The following is a 23,345-nucleotide window of genomic DNA, read 5'->3' as shown; positions in this document are numbered from 1 at the left end:
GGGAGGGAGAGGGAGGGAGGGAGACGAAGGGAGGGAGCCTGAGGGAGGGAGACTAAGGGAGACAGAGGGAGGGAGGGAGACAGAGAGAGGGAGGGAGAGAGACAGAGGGAGAGGGAGGGAGATAGGGAGGGAGACGGAGGAAGGGAGACGTACGGAAGGAGAGAAAGGGAGACAGAGGGAGAGAGACAGAGGGAGAGGGAGGGAGACAGAGGGAGAGGGAGGGAGACAGAGGGAGAGGGAGGGAGACAGAGGGAGGGAGACAGAGGGAGGGAGACAGAGAGGGAGACAGAGGGGAGGGCGACAGGGAGGAGGGCGACAGAGGGAGGAGGGCGACAGAGGGAGGAGGGCGACAGAGGGAGGAGGGCGACAGAGGGAGGAGGGCAACGGAGGGAGAAGGGCGACGGAGGGAGGGCGACGGAGGGAGAGAGACAGGGGGAGAGAGACAGGGGGAGAGAGACAGGGGGAGAGAGACAGGGGGAGGGAGGGAGAGGGAGAGGGAAGGAGAGGGAGGGAGAGGGAGGGAGAGAGAGGGAGGGGGAGAGAGAGAGAGAGAGAGAGAGAGAGATCTGTGTATGCTGGGTCTGGTGGCTCAGTGGACGAAGGCGTCTGCTGCAGGGACCTGTGTTCAACCTCATGGTCACAATTTTTCTTTGCTTTATCCCCGCCCCTCCCCCTCTGACCCCGCCCCACCAGTGCGGCCCTCGGCCACAAACCACACTGCAAATTTGGCCCCCGAGAGAAAGTTTGTGAGTACCCATGATCTAGATGGTCCAGCAGCATTGCTGCTGGCTGTTATAGACAGGGCATTTGATTCCTTAGGGTGGACGTACCTGTTTGCTCTTCTACATCATCTCAATATTGGACCACGTCTCCTATCCCATATTCGGCTACTATATACAGATCTCACAGCTTCTGTTAGAGTGGTCGGTGCGGTCTCGAAGCCCTTCTCCGTAGGACGTGGCACACGTCAGGGCTGTCCTCTATCTCCATACTTATTTGCTCTGGCACTGGAGCCACCGGCATCATGGGTCCAGATGGATGCACAGGTTAAGGAATTTAAGTGGCCAGGGGGATGTCGGCCCGGATCGCTCTGTATGCAGACAATGTCCTCTTCTTTATATCAGAACCGTGTTGGATGGGGCCTCCTCTACTCCACATAATGCAGATATTTGGAGAGACCTCAGGATTATATATGAATGCCCAGAAGTCGATACTTTGGCCTCTATGTGGCTGCAGACGTTTCAATAGCCACAACGGGATTTAAATACCTTGGTGTCCACCTGGTGTCCTCCCAATCGGTGTCATGGGATAAAAACATCACCCCCATCTGGCTGCGCATCCAGGCCAAAATGAAGTCTTGTGCGCTTATGCCTCTATCTATGTTGTGTCGCTCAGCGATCTTTAAAATGGTGTCACTCCCTCGCCTTCTCTACCAGCTGCAGAATCATCCCTTTCCAATACCGACCGCCTGGTTCCGCCAGCTTAATTCTAGACTGAGCTGCTTCCTTTGGAATGCCCAGACCGCTAGGGTCGCGCTAAAAATATGCTTCCGGTCCACCTATTGCGGAGGGATAGCATCACCAGACATTCAATCGTATCATGCAGCATCCCATCTCCTAGTACTAAAGGACTAGTGGTTCGGAAGTAGGGATGACCCGACGTATCAGGTGGAACGATGGGTTAAGGGCAACACCCTACCACATATGCTTCTACATACCCCAAGGGAGCTTCGTCAGCTCCCACCTGCTACACGGGTGGTCTTTGGAGTGTGGAAGCAGTCGCTGCGCACAATGGGATGGTGGGAAAAACTGACGAGAGAAACTCCCTTTTGGCAGAGTGGTCTTATGCCACAGACGTCTACTTTTTGGAGATTTCGGGACTGGAATATCATTGGGATCTCTACGTTGGGGGACATGGTGCGGGGCAGTGTTCTAAAATCGTTTCAAGAGCTCCAGAAGGAATTTGAGATGCCGCATACTCAGTTCTACAAATATTTACAATTTTGCCATACCATAACACCCTACATAGCGATCCAGGAATCTATCCCAGAGTTTAACCCGACAGAGGCTATGGTCTTCGTGGGCGATCTGGGAGACCATAAGATGGCCAAAATATATCAATCCCTGGTGACGAATCTTTCTACGACCCTGGACTCACTCCAAGAGAGATGGCAGGTTGATCTCGGTCCACAGGACAATGATGATTGGACGGAAATATTTGAGTCCGCGAGGGGAGCCGCAATTGCTTCACGCCTTAGATTCATTCAGTTTAAATACATACACCGCACTTATTTCACTATACATAGGCTGTGAAGGGCAGGACTGATAGCTTCCCCAACATGTCTCCGCTGTGGTAACGCAGACGGTATGTTCATACACACCATTTGAGAATGTATGTGGCTTTGCAGATTTTGGACTGGGGTCACAACCTGCCTGTCAGAAGTACTGGGATGGGAAATTCCTTTGTCCCCTAAGCTTGCACTATTACATGTCACCAAAGAGATTGGTGGAAATCTGTATAAATGACACCTAATATTCTTGGGCCTTACCCTAGCCAAAAGGGATATAGCTAGGACATGGAAGGATCCAAATCCGCCTAGATTGGGAGCGTGGAAGGTGAGTCTAGACTGGTGTATGAACATGGAACAACCTATATTTAAAGCACAAGTGCCCGCAGAAACATTTCAAAATCTGGAAACGCTGGGCAGATTTTCAAGGTCTTATATTGGAACCCCCTCCACCACGCTCTCCTAATGTTGAAACAGCTGACTGATGGATCGGGGGACAGGAGATGATACAAGGGTCTGTGATATATGGGTATTGGCTTGCAAGCTATGTTCACCAGATTATTGTATTACACATGGCACACTCAGTTATAAAGTTCTGGGCTGCAGTTAACAAGCCTGAAATGTTTCTTTTCCTTTACTGTAAATGCTATACGAAAATCGACAAATTAATTTTTCGAAAAGTGACTGTATTATCTGCTGACTTAAAAAAACTATGTTTTGAAAAAAAAATGTCAAAGAGGAACTGACAATTACTTAGGAAGGTATTATTCTAAGAGGTTCAATAATTGTCATTCCGGAGAGTCTGCGACAACAGATAATTGAAGTGGCACATGAAGGACATCGTGGATTTGTTGAAACCAAACAAGCTCTCCAAGACCGAGTCTGGTTTCCACATCTTTACGAGAGAGTTAAAAGAGAATTGAAGGCCTGTCATCTATTCAACTGCCTGTCATCACAAACCACTCAACACACCTTAAACATGTCAGAGTTGCCAACGCATGCAAGAATTGTCATTGACTACTTCGGCCCTCTTGAAAATGGACATAACCTGATGATGATCGTTGATGAATACTCCCGTTTTCCATTGATAGAAGAGCTCTAATCTATCATTCAAGAAAGAGTCATTGAGAGATTAGTTGGCATCTTTGCAATATGGGGAGTTCCTGTGATCTTAGAGTCTGATAATGGCCCACCTTTAAACAGTTGAAAATTCAGAGACTTTCTCTGTCATTGTAATGTGAAGCATCAGAAGAGCACCACTCTTTGGCCACAGGTCAATGGCCTTGTCAAACGTTTCATGAGTACTATTAAGAAAGCAGTCCAGCATGCTGTAATAGAAAAGCTCGACCTTAAAACTGTCTTAAATTCAACTCTTCGAGTTTACCGTTTAACCCCTTACTCGACCACAGGTTAAAGCCCTGCAACCTTGATGTTCGGGAGAGCCAATGTGACCATGTTACCTCAATGGACCAACAGAAGATCAAATACTGAAGAAGAAACCCACATGAATGACTTGGATTGTATGAGGAAAATGAAGGCCCATGCAGACAAGCGTCAACATGCAAAAGACATTACATTCACAAGAGGAGATCGAGTGCTTGTTTGTCAGCATTGAAAATGAAAGTCTGATGCTCCTTTCAATGCTGAACCATTTCATATTTGCAAAAACAACAATTGATGGACAGAATGCAGAACAATGTCATACATTCACCTCAGTACAGAGATCTGGGCCTAAATCCATCGTTTTTTTGCTCACCATGCCATTCCAGTTTGAACCCAGCTATATGCAAATCAGTCTTGACCCTGTGCCTCATGGGAACAGTCCAGCCCGAACTGCCAAGCCAGGTCCTCCCTGGACTGGAAACAAGCATCCTAGGACTGGTTTCGGGGTTTCACCCTTCTTCAGCCAGGATAGCTTGATTCCAGTGGCATGGAGAGCACGGGACCCACGTCTGGGCATACCCGTCCCACTCGGTGTGACAAATGCAAAAACAACAATTGATGGACAGAATGCAGAACAATGTCATACATTCACCCCAGTACAGAGATCTGGGCCTAAATCCATCGTTTTTTGCTCACCATGCCATTTCAGTTTGAACCCAGCCATATGCAAATCAGTCTTGACCCTGTGCCTCATGGGAACAGACCAGCCCGAACTGCCAAGCCAGGTCCTCCCTGGACTGGAAACAAGCATCCTAGGACCGGTTTCGTTGTTTCACCCCTCTTCAGCCAGGATAGCTTGATTCCAGTGGCATGGAGAGTACGGTACCCACGTCTGGGCATACCCGTCTCACTCGGGGTACCAAATGCAAAAACAACAATTGATGGACAGAATGCAGAACAATGTCATACATTCACCCCAGTACAGAGATATGGGCCTAAATCCATCATTGTTTTGCTCAATCATTCCAGTTTGAACCCAGCCATATGCAAATCAGTCTTGACCCTGTGCCTCATGGGAACAGACCAGCCTGAACTGCCAACCTGGCTTGGCAGTTCAGGCTGGACTGCTCCCATGAGGCACAGGGTCAAGACTGATTTGCATATAGCTTGGTCTGAACTGAGGTGGCATAGTGAGCTAAAGAACGATGATGGAGTCAACCCAGATCTGTGACTGGGGGTGAGTGTCTGAAAAGTTTCAGCGCTCCATCCATCATCTCCTTATGTTTGCTCCATTTCATGTTTTGACCAGCAAAGGAAACATTGTTACTGCCAATGTCCTGGGAAGTCCATTACAAGAGATTCCTCGCATTTCCGACATGTGGCTCACTGCTCATCAGATACTGATGTTGATGTAGAAACTGGGTCTGAAAGGACAAGTGAAGACCCCCTGTCCACTGCTGTTTCTACATCACCAACACCGGTCATGGGCACTTCTACTGCCTGTCCCCAGTTTCCGAAGACATGGTTGGGACGTGTGATCAAAGCACCAGGAATACTCATTGAAGAGCTATAATTGTGTATATATTTTAAACATTTTTAAATGTTTTATTTAACAGAGGGGGATATGTAGTGTTGTGTGAGTTTGTAATGACGGAACCCTTGTGGCTCCTGATATGGTCCATAGAACGGTGACATAAGCATTAGACCGTAGTGCAGTAAATGCAGGTTTAGAATGTTGGGTTTGCAGTTACTTGCAGAAGAAAAAAAGACATGTTATACTAAGCTCTGTGTATGGTGTAGTCATTGGTGAGTACCCGGGCTAGGGAGGACACTACGATATGCAGTTGGGTTTCCCTTTGTTTTTTCATGTGAATTTTGTGTTTGTCTCTTTCCTCTTGCATGATGTCAGGGGAGCTCATTTTCTCTATTAATCATCATCTTCAATCAATAACTGTAAGGCCGCCAAGGAGTTTTTTTTACCATTGTTATTTTTTTCCCACCTTTCACTCGTATATCTAAGTGCAGAGTAGCACTGTGCCTCATGGGAGGAGATTCCCCTTCCTTGGACAATCACAAAGGAAACTTAACAGACCTTCTCAGTGTCCAGTCTTTTGACAGGAAACCAGACTGGGTCTTCAGTGGTGGCTGGAGCACATGGAAACATAGAATGGCAAAGTGACTTTTGGATCCTCATCGGAAATGATTATTGTAAGAAAAGTGGATTATTAGTTGTGGTGGTTGTGAAACCTCACCAAGTAATAATGTCGCTGTTGTTTATCAGGTCAAGTTAAGTTTCCTTAAAACAAACCTTAGATCAGTCCTGGGCTGCTATGGCACAGAGCAGTCGGTCTTAACTCAAAGGAAAACAACTGAAAAGCATGTATCATTTACCACAATAAAATCCCCACTCCAATTAAATAAAACCAGAGTATATTTTTATCTTCAACAAACATCAGATGAAGGGAGTCGGAATTCATTTTTTTGCAAGCCTTTTATAAATCACTGCTTTTCACTTTTAGCTGTAATCTATGAGCCTGGAATGTGAGGGTCCAGATCAAAGTCAAAGTTTCCACCTGACCACGATGGAAGTCGACCTCAGATGCAGGCACCGGGTTGGTCCTGGTCAAGATTTTAACTTTGAACTTAGTAACTTTTCTGGTTCATTTTCTCATTGACTGCGAGGTCAGAGGGGTCCTCTGCAGCTTGAGTCCTGCCTTAGGTGTGATATCAATGGATCGGCAAAGTCTAGGGGTCAGGTGAAAGCGTTGGTTCTCAATGGTATTTGAGGCTACCCACAAACCGGCAAGTAGAGGTAGTCTGTGAGCCTCGGACTCTGGGCTCAGGAACCATTTTCTTTGGCTTTTGCTCACATCTTGCAGTCCTGTGGAGAAAAGTAGTCTATTCTAGCAATGGGCCAGGGTCCAGGACCTGAGAGGATCCTCTTGGGGTCTAGAACTCGATCTCGATTCTTGGCTCCACCAGTGGAGTCCAGGGAAATTCCAGGGTGAATTGGTCAGTTGGGCACTTTGCAGGTGCAGGGCTTAATTAGCTTTTGTGTCCCTGAAGCTTAACAGGAGGCTAGCCAACTAGCCCTTGGAGTCCATTCACTGATCCTCGGCACGAGTGCCCTTGGAGTATCTCTCCATGGGTTCGCCATCAGGAGCAGCCCTTCTCTCTCTGAGGTCATGTCTCAGTTGGTGGATCAGGTGCGGTCTTCTTTGTGCAGCATTTCTTTCTGAGTTCCACAGACTCAGCAGGTCCAGTCCTCCTTCTGTTCTGCATGAGTCCAGTGGTGTTCCGAGGCTGAAAGCCAAGGGTGTCGCTTTTATGCCAATATCACGTTTAATGGTGGAGAGGAGTCACTAGCCAATGGAGCTACAATTTCCACGGAGCAACGATACCTACTTTTACATCACTTTCTTTTGGGTTTGCACAAAATAATCCCACAGCGCATCTCTGCCCAGAGTTAGCAGTTTAAAAGCTGATTGACTAGGTTGCAATGGCAGAAGTGGAGAAGTGTGGCTCAATGATTAGAGCGGCAGACCCTGATGCAGAGGTCTAGCCCGGGACCAGGGTTCAATTCCCCGCCTCGGCGGGTCTTGGGCTAAAAAATTCCACGGACCTGATAATTCTCGCCTCGGTGCCTATTCCAATCATGGAGTCCCACTCTGCAACTCTGGGCAATAGCTTGCTTAATCTCCACAACGGCCCCCACAACGCTAAGGATGCCTGGCCTCCACCTTGGGGGTGCCCAGGAGTGGACGCCTCACAGGGAAAGCCAGGATGGGTTCCACAGCGGTATTCGTACAAGCGCCTTGAGACCCTTGCGGGTGAGTAGTGCGCTATACAAGTATCAATTTAATGGCAGACCTGGAGCCATGTTTTCACTTTGTTACAGAAGTGGAGGCACAATATGTGCTGCATTCCACTGGTGACATTTAACTTACTTGCCCTGGCTATACTTTGTACCATATAACAGGGATTTATAGGTAAATTCAATATGCCAATCAGGGATTAGCCAATGGCACATACAGTTTGAGGGGGTCAGAGCACAAGCACTTGGGCCAAGGCAGCAAGGCCCAATGCACTTCAGAGTCGAAAAACCAGCTATTTCAGTCCAATAACTTGAAGGGGGTGGTGATCATAAAGAAGAGGCACTTTCTACAATAATAGAATTAGATGCCAAATGCAATGCATAATCCACAGGAGGGGCTTGGTTGAATCAAGAACGAAACTTCCACATAAATTGTCTGGTCCTTCTGGCCTCCTCCCTCACAGCGGAATGCTAGACAAAAGATAAATATAACTGTTGTGCATTGTTGAATATGGATAATATCTCAGCAGTCTGCTACAGCAAAAAGCAATAGGGTACCAAAACATTATTTTTTGCAGAAGTGACCAAAGACTTTGGACGTTCTAGCCTGAACAACAGATTGTCAGTGACTGCAGAATATCTTCTGGGGAAAAACAACATGATGGCAGGCTGGAACTCCAGGTGTTTTGTAGATTCCAGTTATTAGATGCAGGATCCACAGATTTTCAAGAATTTCACCAAGATTTTGGGTCTATTTGCTTCTGAGTGAATCTGAATTCTACAGATGTATTTCTACAGAAATGGTGATGAAAGCTAGTCTATATCTTCCCCTATTTGTGATGATTCCAAAAATTACTGCCCTTGTAAGGAATCAAGAAGGAGAGCTGTTTCTACTGGTGCCACTTAGTTGAGGATGGCGTTGGTTTGCGATTTTGAAGTGATTTTTCTGTTGTATTTCCAGTTCTTCTATTGAAGACTTCTCCATTCTAATCAATCATCAGGTGGAGTAGTACACCTAGTCATGGTGGGACAGCTTCGACTGATGACCTATATATGGAGACGATGGCAGAAGCCAAGCCTATCGCAAACAGCGACATTCTATATCCAGGAGGCCTGGGCCCCTGTGTCAGGATGCACAAACCTTGTGCACAGGATCCAACAGAGCCAATGTGCTTTCTATCTCTCTGTACCCCCACCAATGACCATATACACAAGAATATGAGAGTCAGTGGTAGAAGCAGGGAAAGGGGAATAAGAAAAGTGCGAAAACAGAGACAACTCTAACTCATCTCTTCTGTTAGTCTAGGACGTCTAAAGAATGTGGTGTCTATCTACAAGACAAAAGGGACGTTTAAATAACTTGTCATTAACATTTCTATGAGTCACTGTAATATGGGATGGATATACCTTGGCAATATCTGTGTGTGTGATATGAGACTTGTATTTCCTAAAAACTAGACATACAAAGAATGAGACCTTAACCTATGTATAACTACATTAACTCTTCTACGTTTGATTGGAATTACTACCTCAAGTTTTGTCACTATGCTTTCTTGATTTCTGTAGAAGTGCAATATAACCAAGAATTATAGCAGTCTGGCATTCTCTATTCTATACCTTGAAATGATACGTATGTACATATGCAGTATAATTCAATATAGGAATCCTTCCTGTTCTGTCGCAGGAACTCATAGCATCATGGAACAACCCCAGTTTTTATAAGTGTTCAGATAAATGTTTGAAAAAACTGTTTACATTTTGCTTTTACCAACATCTCAACTTTCAGAATACTTATCTGTATTTCAATGTTTCTTAATATGAATTCTCAGGAAGCAGTAGCCCTTAGCAATGAAAATACGAGATCCATGGAGCAAGGCTCTGGTTTGCAACAACATTGAATCTCTGTTGTCTAGCAAATAAGGCTGTGAATCATGAGAGAAGTTATACCTGACAATCCAAGTTGGCCGTCATCTCGATGATATGCAAGAGTGTTTGCCCTGCTCTGAATCGTAGTTTGTGCCCCCACACACAGTTCTCAGTCCACCCAGCACCAGCATTCTATGGTGACCGTCAGCTTTCCGTCGATGAAAGGAGCATGCCATGAGTGCGTTTGGAAGACTGCTCCTCCACGCATGAGCAGCCCTTCTTCCTGACACCAGAGAACCCAGAAAAAGCACAGGTCAGCTTGGAATCTGTGAACATATTTGCGTATGGGATGATCTTTCGATTCTGTCAGGACAGACATAATACACGTTATCAACTTCATATCTGAGTTAGTGAATACCGGGTGGGCATACAGAACCATCAGTTCATATCGCTGAGCTATTTCAGTGGGTCACCAGCCAGTTTCCAGTTTACCGGTGGGTGACCATCATCCAGTTACAAACCTGTTGAGGGGCACACGCATAACTATTTCAACTGAACCAAGATAGTCTTGGGATATCCATAGCCAACTAATCCAGACATATTATGCAAACTGCTTTCATCTGGTTTAACCATATTGTTGTGTCTCATCTCATGTCACATGATGTCACATGTCAAGGCTTTGGAACCTGGAGAGTAGACTTTTTTCTTCTCATGGGGTCACATTTGTCTGTGCTAGTTCACAAAAACCTCCACCAGGTTGATATTTTACACTTCATTTCCATTTAATCCAAAACCATCCGTGCATGCTTTCAGAGAATTGGGTCTTGCAGGCCAGGGGGTACCATTAGTGAGTCACATCCCCATTTCCTTCCATCATATTGATTTTCCACCACCAACTGCAGGTTGTTTAACAGATTTTCATATATGGATGTAGTCAGATACAAAGAAGCATCACTCGCCCCTTACTATCTACATCGATCTGAGTTATCCTATTCAGTGCGTTGCTCTTCACATCAGACAGCCTAACCCATTCAATGTTTCAAACACTTGATTTTTAATCTCTTGCCTCTAGTGATTCTAATGCGATAAACTAAGCTTGGAAGGAGCACAATGCTCGCCACTAGTCTTCTCAAAGAATGTAAAAATTCCTAGCTTTTGCGTCTGAAAGTTTAAATTGTAATAAGAACTCAAGGGGAGTATTATCCTGCCCAAACTAGCACATTTTGGTGATATGCATTTATCAAATGAATTTGATGTTGATTTTATATGGGGTTTCTTTTATGGCTGTGACTACTGCTGAATAAAGATTATTATTATCCAAACTTGTTACAGAACATTGTTGAATTGCACTAATAAATATGTTGAGATATACACGTTTTTCATCCGCAAGATAATTTTATGGATTTTTCATATTGAATATTATATATCAGTTTTGGTTTGGAAATGTCCCTTGCATGGTATCGGGCGTGCACACCTGGCTTGAGTGTCCTAGGGGCATGGGTATCTGGATCCCTGGTATTGTGTGTGCCATGACTTAGGCCTGTCTCAGGGTGATGCGGTCCAAGCGCTACCCACATAACGGTAGAGAGCTAATGCTCTTGCCAGGACTCAAGTGACGTGAATGCGCTGGAGGTAGCATACTGGTTTTGTGTTTGGTAAGAAACAGTAGCATAAACAAGCACTTTTAGGTCTCGCGTGCGTTGCAGCTCAAAGCGCTGCTCTGCCTCCGCGAGAGATTTTGTAGGAGAGGATTTGCAGAAAGGGCTTTAAGCCCCACCCCTCATTTCCATTGGCTGGCATCACCGTTTATGGTAAACGGTGGCCTGCCATTGGAAATGAGCTTTCTGGGTTGCCTCCCTTTGGTTTTTTGTTTGGGCCCACCCGGACTGGCTGCCTGCTTCAGGGCTGTCATGAAGACTTTTCTTATCTGTTTGTTTATTTAACAAGCAGATAAGAAAAGTCTTCAGACAGCTGTGAAGCAGGCACAGAGCTTAGAGGCTCACAGGGTCATGGGGAGGACAGGGGGATCCCGGCAGACTCTGTGTTGTCCTGCGGAGGCAGCAATTACATTTTGTCATACCTAAATGCAGTTGTGCACTGATGAGTATTGGCTTGGATTCCAGATCACAAAAGTACTCATCCGTTAGCATGTTAAATAATCGCAAGTATTAGTTGCAATCAATGGAGCACATGAACAGCTTTCAAGTTGTAGCCTGCATTCCAAAAGTATCAAATGTCTCCTTGCATTAATGATGGCTCACATTGACCCAAATGTGGACTGCACGCACAGCGACAATAGGCTGGTTGCAGGCAAGTATTGTTTGGTGACTTTACATGTCTTACCTTTCTGCTCTGTGGCATAAACACGTGATAACATAACATAGTATAACATAACTTAGTATAACATAAAAGATAGTATAACATAACAAACCATAACACAACATAACAAAACAAAACACAGCACAACACAACACACCACAACACAACACAACCTCGCCTAACACAACATAACACAGCCTAGCCAAACACAACATAACACAGCCTAGCCTAACCTAACACAACATGACATAGCCTAGCCTAACACAACATAACATAGCCTAGCCTAACACAACATAACAAATCATAGCATAACATTACAAAACAAAAGATAGCATAGCATAACAAAACATAGCATAACACATCAAAACAAAACATAGCAAAGCAAGGCACAACAAAACATAGCATATAACAAAACACAACAAAACATAGCATAGCAGAGCAAAGCATAGCATAGCATAGCATAACAAAACAGCATAGCATAACAAATGTTATGGGACCTTCTACAAGACGGGGATTGGATGGTCCATCTAGACCTGAAAGATGCATATCTTTCAGTGCCCATCTATGCTCCGCACCAGCAGTTTCTTCAATTTCTCTGGCAGGGCGTCTGCTACGAGTACAAAGTCCTTCCCTTTGGACTTTCGTCAGCACCTTGGTGCTTCACAAAACTCCTGCGTCCGGTCATGGAGTCGTTGGGAGCTCGGGGAGTTCACTTGATCGTCTATCTAGACGACATCATTATAATGGCCCGTTGCCTTTGCCTAGTACTCATGCACCTAGAGTGGGCCATCGATTTGCTTCAGAACCTGGGCTTCGTGGGGAACCCTCATAAGTCCATTCTGTACCCCATGCAATCTATAGAATTCCTGGGTTTTCAGGTTGACTCTCGGAGCTGCCAGCTTCTCCTTCCCACGCAAAAGATCAGAGCAATCAAGAAAGAATTGAGATTGATTGTGAACAAGCATATTGTATCCTTGAGGTCGGTAGCCCGAGTGGTGGGCCTGTTAGCCTCATCGATCCAGGCTATATTCCCGGGACCTCTGCATTATCGAGCACTCCAGCGCTTGAAGATCCAACATCTCCGCAAAGGCCTCGGATATGCAGAACGGATTCCTCTGTCCGAGGAAGGGAGGTGGGAAATGTTGTGGTGGTTAGACCACATGGAGTCGTGGAATGGCAGTGTCAGGAATCCCCTCCCGCACATGGATTCCCTCCCACGATGCCACTTCCGTGAACCTGGTGCGCTTGGAGGAGAGCGGACTACAACTCCCAGAATGCCCTCCGGCAACAATTGCCTTACGCATCGCAAGAGTTCTGGTTACATAACACCAAGGATAACGCCTAGTTTTCATGTTATGCAACTCAAGAGTTCTGGTTACATAACACCAAGGGTAACGCCTAGTTTTCATGTTATGCAACTCAAGAGTTCTGGTTGCATAACACCAATGGGAACGCCTAGTTTTCATGTTATGCAACTCAAGAGTTCTGGTTACATAACACCAAGGGTAACGCCTAGTTTTCATGTTATGCAACTCAAGAGTCATGGTTATACAACGCCGAGAGTACTACTTAAGGAGAAGATCACTGGGACTCGGCGTCGGATATTCTGATCTTTGCCGGAGTACCTGGTTGAGGTACACGGACCCGTTGGTGAGTTGAGCGGCGGAAGGAACATTCTGAGGAGCGGAGGAGAGGTGCTGGCGTGTGCTTCCTGCCCGTGTCCTGTCCCGTTCTGAGAGCCGTATTCAACGTCATTGGGCACAAGTCCCGTTGGTAGAGCCGAAGCTCCCAACGGCCTGACAATTTGGAGAAAACGAGGTTGGTGCGAGCCGAAGCTCCCAAACCTCGTTCCTTGGGTAAACACACGCTTAGAGCTAAGACGCTATCCCGGAGGTGTTTCCGCGTCTTAGCCATCGACACTCGTAGGAGAACTGGGATAGGTAGAGCGGCTGCTCCCATCCATTCTCTGCGCCACCTTGGGTATCATCACTTAAACCCGGATACAAGAGACGCACACTAGGAGGTGTTCCCAGCGTCTTTGTGTTGTGGCAGTACTCTGGGGGATACTGGTAGAGCGGCTGTTCCCAGGTGGTAGAGAGCCCGGCCGGGTGACTCCCACGTGCCCCCCGTAGATTCCACAACCTTGGAACTACCCTTCACAGCGGTCGAGTGGCATTGTCGGCCACTGCTTAGCACTGTGCCCTCCGTTGGAGCATACCGGGTCCAGTGTGCATGCGGAGGACGGTTAGACGAGCTGTGAATGGGTATCGTACTTTAACTGGTGATTCCAGTACCGGTATTCTTTGTTGTCTGTAGTTGTTTATCTGTTTATTAAATCATCCTTAAACCTCCATTTCTCTGGTCCGTCGTCTGTTTGTCCCAACCCCGAGAAAGCCAGGACGTTACATAATATCCGACCTCTTCCATAACTATCTCCTGGTTGGGCGAACGACATGGCCACGATTGAGGATGTGTTGGCCGTCTTAGCCGCGATGCAAATCGAGCTCACCGCTTCCAGACAGGAAACAGCAGACGTTAAGGCTAGAATGGACGCTCTGCAGAACGATCCGCTACAGGCGGGTGCCTCTCAGACGGCCACGGCTCCTGCGGTTGTGGTAGAGATGCCCGTAGCCATTCCTTTGGCGACACCAGAGAGGTACAGCGGAGACCCCAACACAGTGCAGGTATTCCTCACTCAAGTAGCACTGCATCTGTCCTGCAAACCAAAGGCCTTTCCTACCAGCCAAGCCAGAGTGGCCTTTCTGATCTCGTATCTTGCTGGGAACGCGGCGCAATGGGCAGTCCCACTGGTGAGCAGGGACGACCCTATCCTATGTGATTGGGGAGCCTTCCGCGAGGAATTCTTGAAGGTGTTTGATCGAAGGGCGGACTCGTATACTGCCGATCGAGAGATGTTGGAGCTGAGGCAAGGCAACAATGATCTGGTGCAGTACCTTAATGCTTTTCGAAGGTTAGTGGCCGAAACCAAGTGGCCCATAGCCAAACAAACCGCGCTGTTTCACCAGGGCTTGAGCGAAGAGCTCAAAGATGTGGTAGCACAAATCGACCCCCAACCCAAGACATGTGAAGGCTTGATCAACCTGGTGCTACGGCTGGACCATAGATTGAATGAAAGAAAGGGCGATCACAAGAGGAAAGGGAAAGCGCTGCCATCGTATGTTTCGATGGGTGGCCCTGAGACCAACTCCTCCACCAGGACGGAACCCATGGACATAGGAGCTATAAGGGCGAGCCTTACAGCCACTGAAAAAGAATCACGCCGCAAGCAAGGCCTTTGCCTTTACTGCGGGAAAAAGGGGCACTATGTACGCGAGTGTCCAGCCAAGCCAAAAACCTCACGATACTGAGCGAACAAAACGGTGACAGCAGTGGTGGAAGCACCGGCGGAAAACTGAGGGACTCCGGGTCTAGGGAAGGGGCATCTTGGAGTCACACCCACATCCCTTCCATGTTGAACCCGAATCAAAAAGGGCGAAGACATTTGTTTATTACCTTACACGTAGGTGTGCAGGACCAGTGGATACCTGTGGTAGCCATGATTGATTCAGGAGCCACGGGCATGTTCATGGACTACAATGAAGCACGGAGACTGGGTCTCACTCTCCTTCCCAAACAGATACCAGAGGAGGTGTATGCAGTGGATGGGAGAAGTCTGGTGACCGGACCTATCGGACAGCACACAGGAGAAATACCGGTGAGGTTCGGAAAACTGCATAACGAACGTATCGATTTTAGCATAATCAGAGCCCCGCAGTACGGGGTCATATTGGGTCTACCCTGGCTCCAAAAACATAACCCAACGGTGGATTGGCCTACGCATCACATTGAGATGACTTCCCCGTTTTGTGAACAATGGTGCGGCATGCGGCAGGACCCCCACGAAGGTGAGGTAGGCGAAGGTCACACGGTCGCCACGGCAGCAGAAAAGGACGTAAAGCTGCCCAGAGTGTATCACAGTTTCGGGGACGTCTTCGATGAAATCCGAGCGGAGGTGCTCCCTCCACATAGACCGTTCGACTGCCAAATCGACCTGGTTCCGGGGGCTAGCGTTCCCAGTGGCAGACTGTATGCGCTCACAGAACCCGAAAACGTACATCTACGGGGATATTTAAATAAGTTACTAGGGCTGGTGTTCATCAGGCCGTCGAAATCCCCTGCCGCATCGCCTCTCTTTTTCATTCCGAAAGCGAATGGCGAATTGAGGGCCTGCGTGGACTTTAGGGCCTTGAACGTGATAACCATAAAAAACCGGTACCCCCTGCCTCTCATAAGCGTTCTCCTGGAACAGGTAAAAAAGTCCCAAATATACACAAAGCTTGATCTCAAGGGGGCATACCATCTTGTGCGCATGAGGGACGGTGACGAATGGAAAACCGCCTTTAAGACCAGGTTCGGGCTCTTTGAGTACCTCGTCATGCCGTTCGGACTATGCAATGCCCCTGCCGCCTTCCAATACTTCCTCAATGAGGTGTTCCGGGAGGTATTGGATATCTACGTGGTCGTTTACATAGACGACATACTCATCTACTCCAACTCAGAGGAAGAACACGTACAGCACGAATCCGCGGTTCTCAAAAAACTGAGGGAAAACATGCTATACTGCAAACGCAGCAAATGTGACTTCCACGTCACATCAGTGGAATTCCTTGGGGTGATGCTGAGCCCCAACGGACAGGAGATGGCGGAACGCAAGATCAGAGCGGTGGAGGAGTGGCCGGTGCCCCGAGGAGTAAAGGAAGTCCAGAGCTTCATAGGCTTCGCCAAATTTTATAGGCGTTTTATTGAGGGGTTTTCTGGCTTGGTTGCCCCGATCACGCAACTACTGAGGAAGTCTCAGGAGTTCATGTGGGGACCGGAAGCACAAAAAGCATTTGTGGCCCTCAAGAAGGCCTTCAGCACCGCCCCGGTGCTAGCTCACTCTAATCCGGAATTACCCTATGTGGTAGAAGCGGACGCCTCTGATGTGGCGCTGGGTGCCATTCTATCTCAGAGGAATGAGGTGTCGGGTTTGCTCCATCCTGTGGCGTACATGTCTCGTACATTGAACGACGCGGAACGCAATTACCATATTGCGGAGAAGGAACTACTCGCAATAAAGGACGCATTTGCTGAGTGGAGGCATTTGTTAATGGGGGCCAGACACGTGGTTACAGTGTATACGGACCACAGAAACCTCCAGTTTCTGACGGCGGCGCGGCATTTGTCTCCCCGTCAAATGAGGTGGATGATCTTTTTCTCCGGTTTCAATTTCCACATCACATACCGACCCGGTACAGAGAACAGGAAAGCGGACGCGCTTTCGAGGCAATCGAATGCCAGGGATCCGCAGCCGGTTGCCGAACATTCCATCATCCCTCCAGGAGTTGTGATAGGGGTGATTCAACCACAGACGTTCCTCAGGGGGGTCCAGACGGGGACCCATACCTTCATGTGGCGGAGGTGGCTTTGCAGTCACAGGGAGTGGCAGATGAAGGACGGGATTCCGGTGAAAGGACGATGTATGTTGTTACCCACGCCTAGGCTTCGAAAACAGGCCTTCACCTGGTGCCACGTGTCTCCCTGTGCCGGCCATCTGGGTGTCGAAAAGACGGTAGCGAGCCTAGGACGGCAGTTCTGGTGGCCTGCCATGAGAACAGACGTCCAGAATTGGTGTTCATCATGTACCGTTTGCGCATCCATGAAATCGGACCACAGAAGATCGCAAGGACTCCTCCAACCCCTTCCTACACCGACCAAACCCTGGGAAAACATATCCTTAGACTTCATTGTCGGGCTACCAAAGGATCAAGGAAAGACGGCCATACTGGTGGTGGTGGACTATCTCACGAAGATGGGGCACTTCCTCGCTTGCAAACAGGTACCTTCGGCAGGAGAGCTGGCGTCGTTGTTATTGAAGAATGTAGTGAGACTACATGGCCTACCCAACGTGATCGTGTCGGACAGGGGATCTCAGTTCACGTCGCACTTCTGGAAAACTTGGTGTTCGGCGTTACACGTCAAGTCTGCCATGTCAACGAGTTATCACCCGCAGACGGACGGCCAGACGGAGCGCCTGAACCAGTCGCTCAAACAATATCTACGTTGTTTTGTAGAGCAAGGGAAGGATGAGTGGGTGGACCTACTTTGGATCGCGGAAATCGCGTACAACAACGCCACGCATTGTTCCACCAAGGCCTCCCCTTTCTAGTCATCATCCCCGGTTCTTGCCGTTTCTGCACCCGGTCAGGGAAGACAGATTGCCGACAACAGCCAAGAGGGTGGCCCACATCAAGGAGGCCTTGATGAGTTCTCGAGTTGCCCTGGAGGGGGCTAAGGCCATGTATAAAGCCTTTTCTGATAGGAGGAGAAGGCCTGGACCGGTCTACAAACCTGGAGATTACGTCTGGGTCTCTACTCGGCACATGAGATTCAAGAAAAGTAGCGTATTCCATCCCCGCTTCATGGGCCCATATAGGATCCTTCGATGCATCAGCCCGGTGAACGTGAAAGTGTGCCTGCCCCAGTCCCTGCGGATCCATCCCGTGTTCCACGTTTCTCTCTTGCAACCCGCGAACGCGGTGAGGCCTCGTACGCCGGTGTCGGCGACTGTGGATTCGGAGGTGGAGTACGAGGTGGCTGGTATCTTGGATTCCAAGTGGCGCAGGGGCAAACTATGGTATCTGGTGGCATGGAAGGGGTACGGTCCCGAGGAGCAGTCATGGGAACCTGCGGCGGGGGTTCACGCTCCTCGTCTGGTATCGCCGTTCCATCGTCGATATCCTTCCTATGCTGGTCCTAAAGGGGGGGGCGCTGATGGGAGGGGGATGTACTGTCAGGAATCCCCTCCCGCACATGGATTCCCTCCCACGATGCCACTTCCGTGAACCTGGTGTGCTTGGAGGAGAGCGGACTACAACTCCCAGAATGCCCTCCGGCAACAATTGCCTTATGCAACGCAAGAGTTCTGGTTACATAACACCAAGGGTAACGCCTAGTTTTCATGTTATGCAACTCAAGAGTTCTGGTTGCATAACACCAAGGGGAACGCCTCGTTTTCATGTTATGCAACTCAAGAGTTCTGGTTACATAACACCAAGGGTAACGCCTAGTTTTCATGTTATGCAACTCAAGAGTCATGGTTATACAACGCCGAGAGTACTACTTAAGGAGAAGATCACTGGGACTCGGCGTCGGATATTCTGATCTTTGCCGGAGTACCTGGTTGAGGTACACGGACCCGTTGGTGAGTTGAGCGGCGGAAGGAACATTCTGAGGAGCGGAGGAGAGGTGCTGGCGTGTGCTTCCTGCCCGTGTCCTGTCCCGTTCTGAGAGCCGTATTCAACGTCATTGGGCACAAGTCCCGTTGGTAGAGCCGAAGCTCCCAACGGCCTGACAATTTGGAGAAAACGAGGTTGGTGCGAGCCGAAGCTCCCAACCCTCGTTCCTTGGGTAAACACACGCTTAGAGCTAAGACGCTATCCCGGAGGTGTTTCCGCGTCTTAGCCATCGACACTCGTAGGAGAACTGGGATAGGTAGAGCGGCTGCTCCCATCCTTTCTCTGCGCCACCTTGGGTATCATCACTTAAACCCGGATACAAGAGACGCACACTAGGAGGTGTTCCCAGCGTCTTTGTGTTGTGGCAGTACTCTGGGGGATACTGGTAGAGCGGCTGTTCCCAGATGGTAGAGAGCCCGGCCGGGTGACTCCCACGTGCCCCCCCGTAGATTCCACAACCTTGGAACTACCCTTCACAGCGGTCGAGTGGCATTTTCGGCCACTGCTTAGCACTGTGCCCTCCGTTGGAGCACACCGAGTCCGGTGTGCATGCGGAGGACGGTTAGACGAGCTGTGAATGGGTATCGTACTTTAACTGGTGATTCCAGTACCGGTATTCTTTGTTGTCTGTAGTTGTTTATCTGTTTATTAAATCATCCTTAAACCTCCATTTCTCTGGTCCGTCGTCTGTTTGTCCCAACCCCGAGAAAGCCAGGACGTTACAGGCAGAGCCATATTTGGATCCAGTCCCGAGATAGTGATCAAATCGGACGCCAGCCGCTGGGGCTGGGGAGCCCGCTGCAGTCCTATTTCGACAGGGGGTCGGAGGTCTCCGGAGGAGCTTTCCCTACACATCAATTGTCTGGAGCTGCTGGCAGGCTCGTTTGCAATTCGCAGTCTCTCTCCCCATAAGATGAATCGATGTATTCTTTTATGGATGGACAACATAACGGCAGTCCGATACGTGAACAAGCTGGGCGAAACGAGGTCACGGATTCTTGCAGAAATCGCCAAGGATTTTTGGCCCTATTGTCTGCAACACAAAATATCAGTCATGGCAGAGTATCTCCCAGGGCGCAACACGGAGGTGGCGGATTGGCACTCTCGGTACCTACACGATTACAGCGATTGGAGGCTTCATCCTCAAATTTTTCGCTGCCTGAATTAAACATGTGGTCCTTGTCAATTAGACTTGTACGCATCTCGCCTGAACAAGCAACTCCCAAAATTTTTCAGTTGGCGCCCGGATCCGGAGGCAATCGCCTCGGACATGTTTCTGCAGGTCTGGCCTTCTGGCCTTTGCTATGCCTTCCCGCCATTTGCAATGATACCCAGAGTCCTGGCGCAGGCCAGGCATCAGCAATCGGAGCTTCTGCTAGTCACTCCGTTGTGGAGAGCACAAGCTTGTTTCCCAGTTGTACTGGAAATGTCTTGTGCTGCACCAATGTTACTTCCACAGACATGGAACATGTTGCTGGACTCTCACAAGCAAACTCATCCTGAGGAACTTCGATTTTCGATCACGATCGAATCGACCCGCCATTTTGTGGCCCGCCGCCATTTTGTGTTGCCATCACTCAGGCAGCACGGCGAACAAAGTCTATTCTGCTTTTTCTGTAGCCTGGTGTCGAAATACGCCTTCGGCCTCTATTTGCAAACCTGGTGTTAGAACTAGCCGAGTACACTAATCCCTGTCTTGCTTTTCTAATCCCTGTCTCAACTATCTGTTAGCTCACACTATTCTTTCCTGACCTTATCTTATCGACTGGCCTTCACTGTCTCCTGCTAGCATTCTCTCGTTTCACGACTGTCCTCCAACACACACAAACGTATCTCGCCACCTGCAAGTTAGATATGAATCTGTTAATGTATTAGCTTGAGGGTGGGATGACAAACACAGTTGGAGGAGAGGTCTCTTCGAGTTATCTAACACTTCTGTTTTCAAACCTTTCTTATTGGTTCCACCTTGTTTTCCAACTTTCCTTATTGGCTCTTTCTTGTATGCTCTGGGAGGGCATTTTATTAATAATTGTGTCATTGTATGGTATTTAACTTGATGTGCCACAGAGTGAAGTGGCAGTCTCCTGAGAACCTACTTTGTGTACTTCTAGGATAACTGTACTAGCTGCAGCTAAATAAATCTGATCTTCTAACGCTGACAGAGTGTCCCGTGTCTCTGTGTAGCGAAGCAGGTGAACTCTGGAGACTTTGGGCGTACCCTGCGCCGCCAGGCCCAAAAGGTTCTTGTTCTTCAACTGGTGCCCGACGTGGGGCGGCTTCAGTGGTACCGGTTCTGCTCGAAGGTCATGAGGAACCCCGCAAGAAAATTCCGGAGGGTTCGCGAGCCACACTAAGCGACCCCTGTATGTCGAAAGTGGTCCGAAGGTCTTTTGCAGCGCGGTTACTCCTTTCTGACGGCTACTGACGACCGCTGCCCTGACTGCCGCCCTGCTTTGGCCCTTCCTTTGATGATGTATGGTAAGGCGAGACGATAGACGGGCCTCTGTTGGTGGAAGAAGACGTCCTTAGTTAAGTATTTTCGTGGGTCGCGCCCACAATTTTGGTTCTTTGATTGATTTCTTAGGTTTCTTAGATTTATCCATTGCAATAGATAAAGCCGAGGGTAAGTGCATTTGTGCTGTGTAAACTGAGTTTTACTCCCTTGAAGTTTGTGAACAGACAGGAGATATCTCGAGATGCCTGGTCTGACTAAGTTTGGAAGAATTTGTTGTCTTGGTTGTAATAGGGATTCCCGACTTGAGGACTCTTGTCCGATTCCTTCGGTTGGAACTCCCACATATGAGCTCTATTCGAAACATGGTATCGGCCCCATTGCCTTTAACGAGACATGGACCCGATACACGAAGAAAGATGGTGTTCTAAAATGGCCAGAAAATGGTAGTTTTGATCCCGATGTGCTAGATAATTTGGAAGCAGTTTTATTCAAAAGAAAAGCCCGGCCGGCAATGTTTGACTCTTTCCGCCTTTGGCGTAAGGAAGCCAAACAGAAAGAAATTAAGCAAGCAAAACGAGATAGGAAAGCACAGGGTATGACAATTATACAGGCTGCCCAACAGTTCAAAGATGATGAAATTGATAATACGACTGAAATTTCAGAAAGACAACATCGTATGGCGATAGAAAAATGCTATCCGGTGTTGCATGTTTCTCCTTCTGATAATAAGAAAGATATAGAAGAAGATCCCCTAATGTCCCATTTATTAAGGTTGCCTCCGCCCTCTGCACAAAGTGCCAATGTACCTCAGCCGTTACAGCCCGCTCAGCTGCCAGTGGTACCTCCGCCGATTCCGGCTCTTCATCATTTGCCTCCTCCAGTATTACCGCCCTTGCCGGTTTTACCGTTTGTCCCAACTTCTTTGCCCTCATCTCCCGATTTCAGATCTCCTTTGCCTTCTGCTCCTCCTGCAATTTCCAGTTCTTCTCCTGTTAGTTCCCCTAATACTCTGTCTCCAATTCTTATGTCTAATTCTCCTTCTGTGCGTAAGCGTCTCACAGACTCTGTCACCAGTATTCTATATCCTTTCTTTGAAGCTTTAAATATGTCTCCGGCTTTTGTTCGAAGACAATCTCGTAGTCAGTTCCCAGATTTTGAGGAACGAGAGAAGTTAGACTCTCTTGCACGAAAATGGATCAAGAAGGGTCCACAATATAGTGTGCTTGTTATTATGCCTACCTTTTTGCAATGGAATGCGCCTACGCAAAGATATGTTTTTAATGTAATGTGTGATACTCTCATTAAAGAATGGGAAGATGTGAGTTCGAGTCCGATCTCACAAGATCTGTTAAATGTTCAGACTGATTTTGTTGAAAAAGGACTTATTGTGGGTTCTAAGGTTGAGGAAGCTGTAAGGACGCTTATCTCCTATAGATCGTTATTGTTTTCTCAGATTTTCCTTGATTCCGATCCGTCGATTAAACTGACATCGAAAAATTACCCTATGAGAGAGGTTCCTCCAGTATGGAAGGAGGCAGTTGCTGTAGTAGGTGCTAATGCATCTATTCCTGCTCATTTCCAACGTATATGGGTACATGTCCCTTGGAAGAGATCTGAAGTTTTGGCCCTTAAGCAGACTCTACCAGATCCTCGTAAAAACCCTGCAGGTTATTATAAAGAGTTATCGCAGACAATTGATGCTTGTATTATGAACCTAGCAGATATTGACATGCTAATGGGTAATGTAGTCCCACAGACAATATGGGCTAAAATTCGTAGAGAGGATCACGCACAGGAACTAGGTGCTACTTGGGATGTTAGAACTAATACAGATAGAGACCAAGTGGGTGGCGCAAAGCCTGACGCTCTGATCTCGGAACTCCCTGGTAGAGTCATTACGTTAATGAAAACTATGATGCCTGCATTGTGAGTTAATTGGGATAA

This window comes from Triturus cristatus, chromosome 2_1, assembly GCF_964204655.1.
Source record: "Triturus cristatus chromosome 2_1, aTriCri1.1, whole genome shotgun sequence".
Taxonomy (NCBI): Eukaryota; Metazoa; Chordata; class Amphibia; order Caudata; family Salamandridae; genus Triturus; species Triturus cristatus.
Note: the sequence above shows the minus strand (reverse complement) of the source record.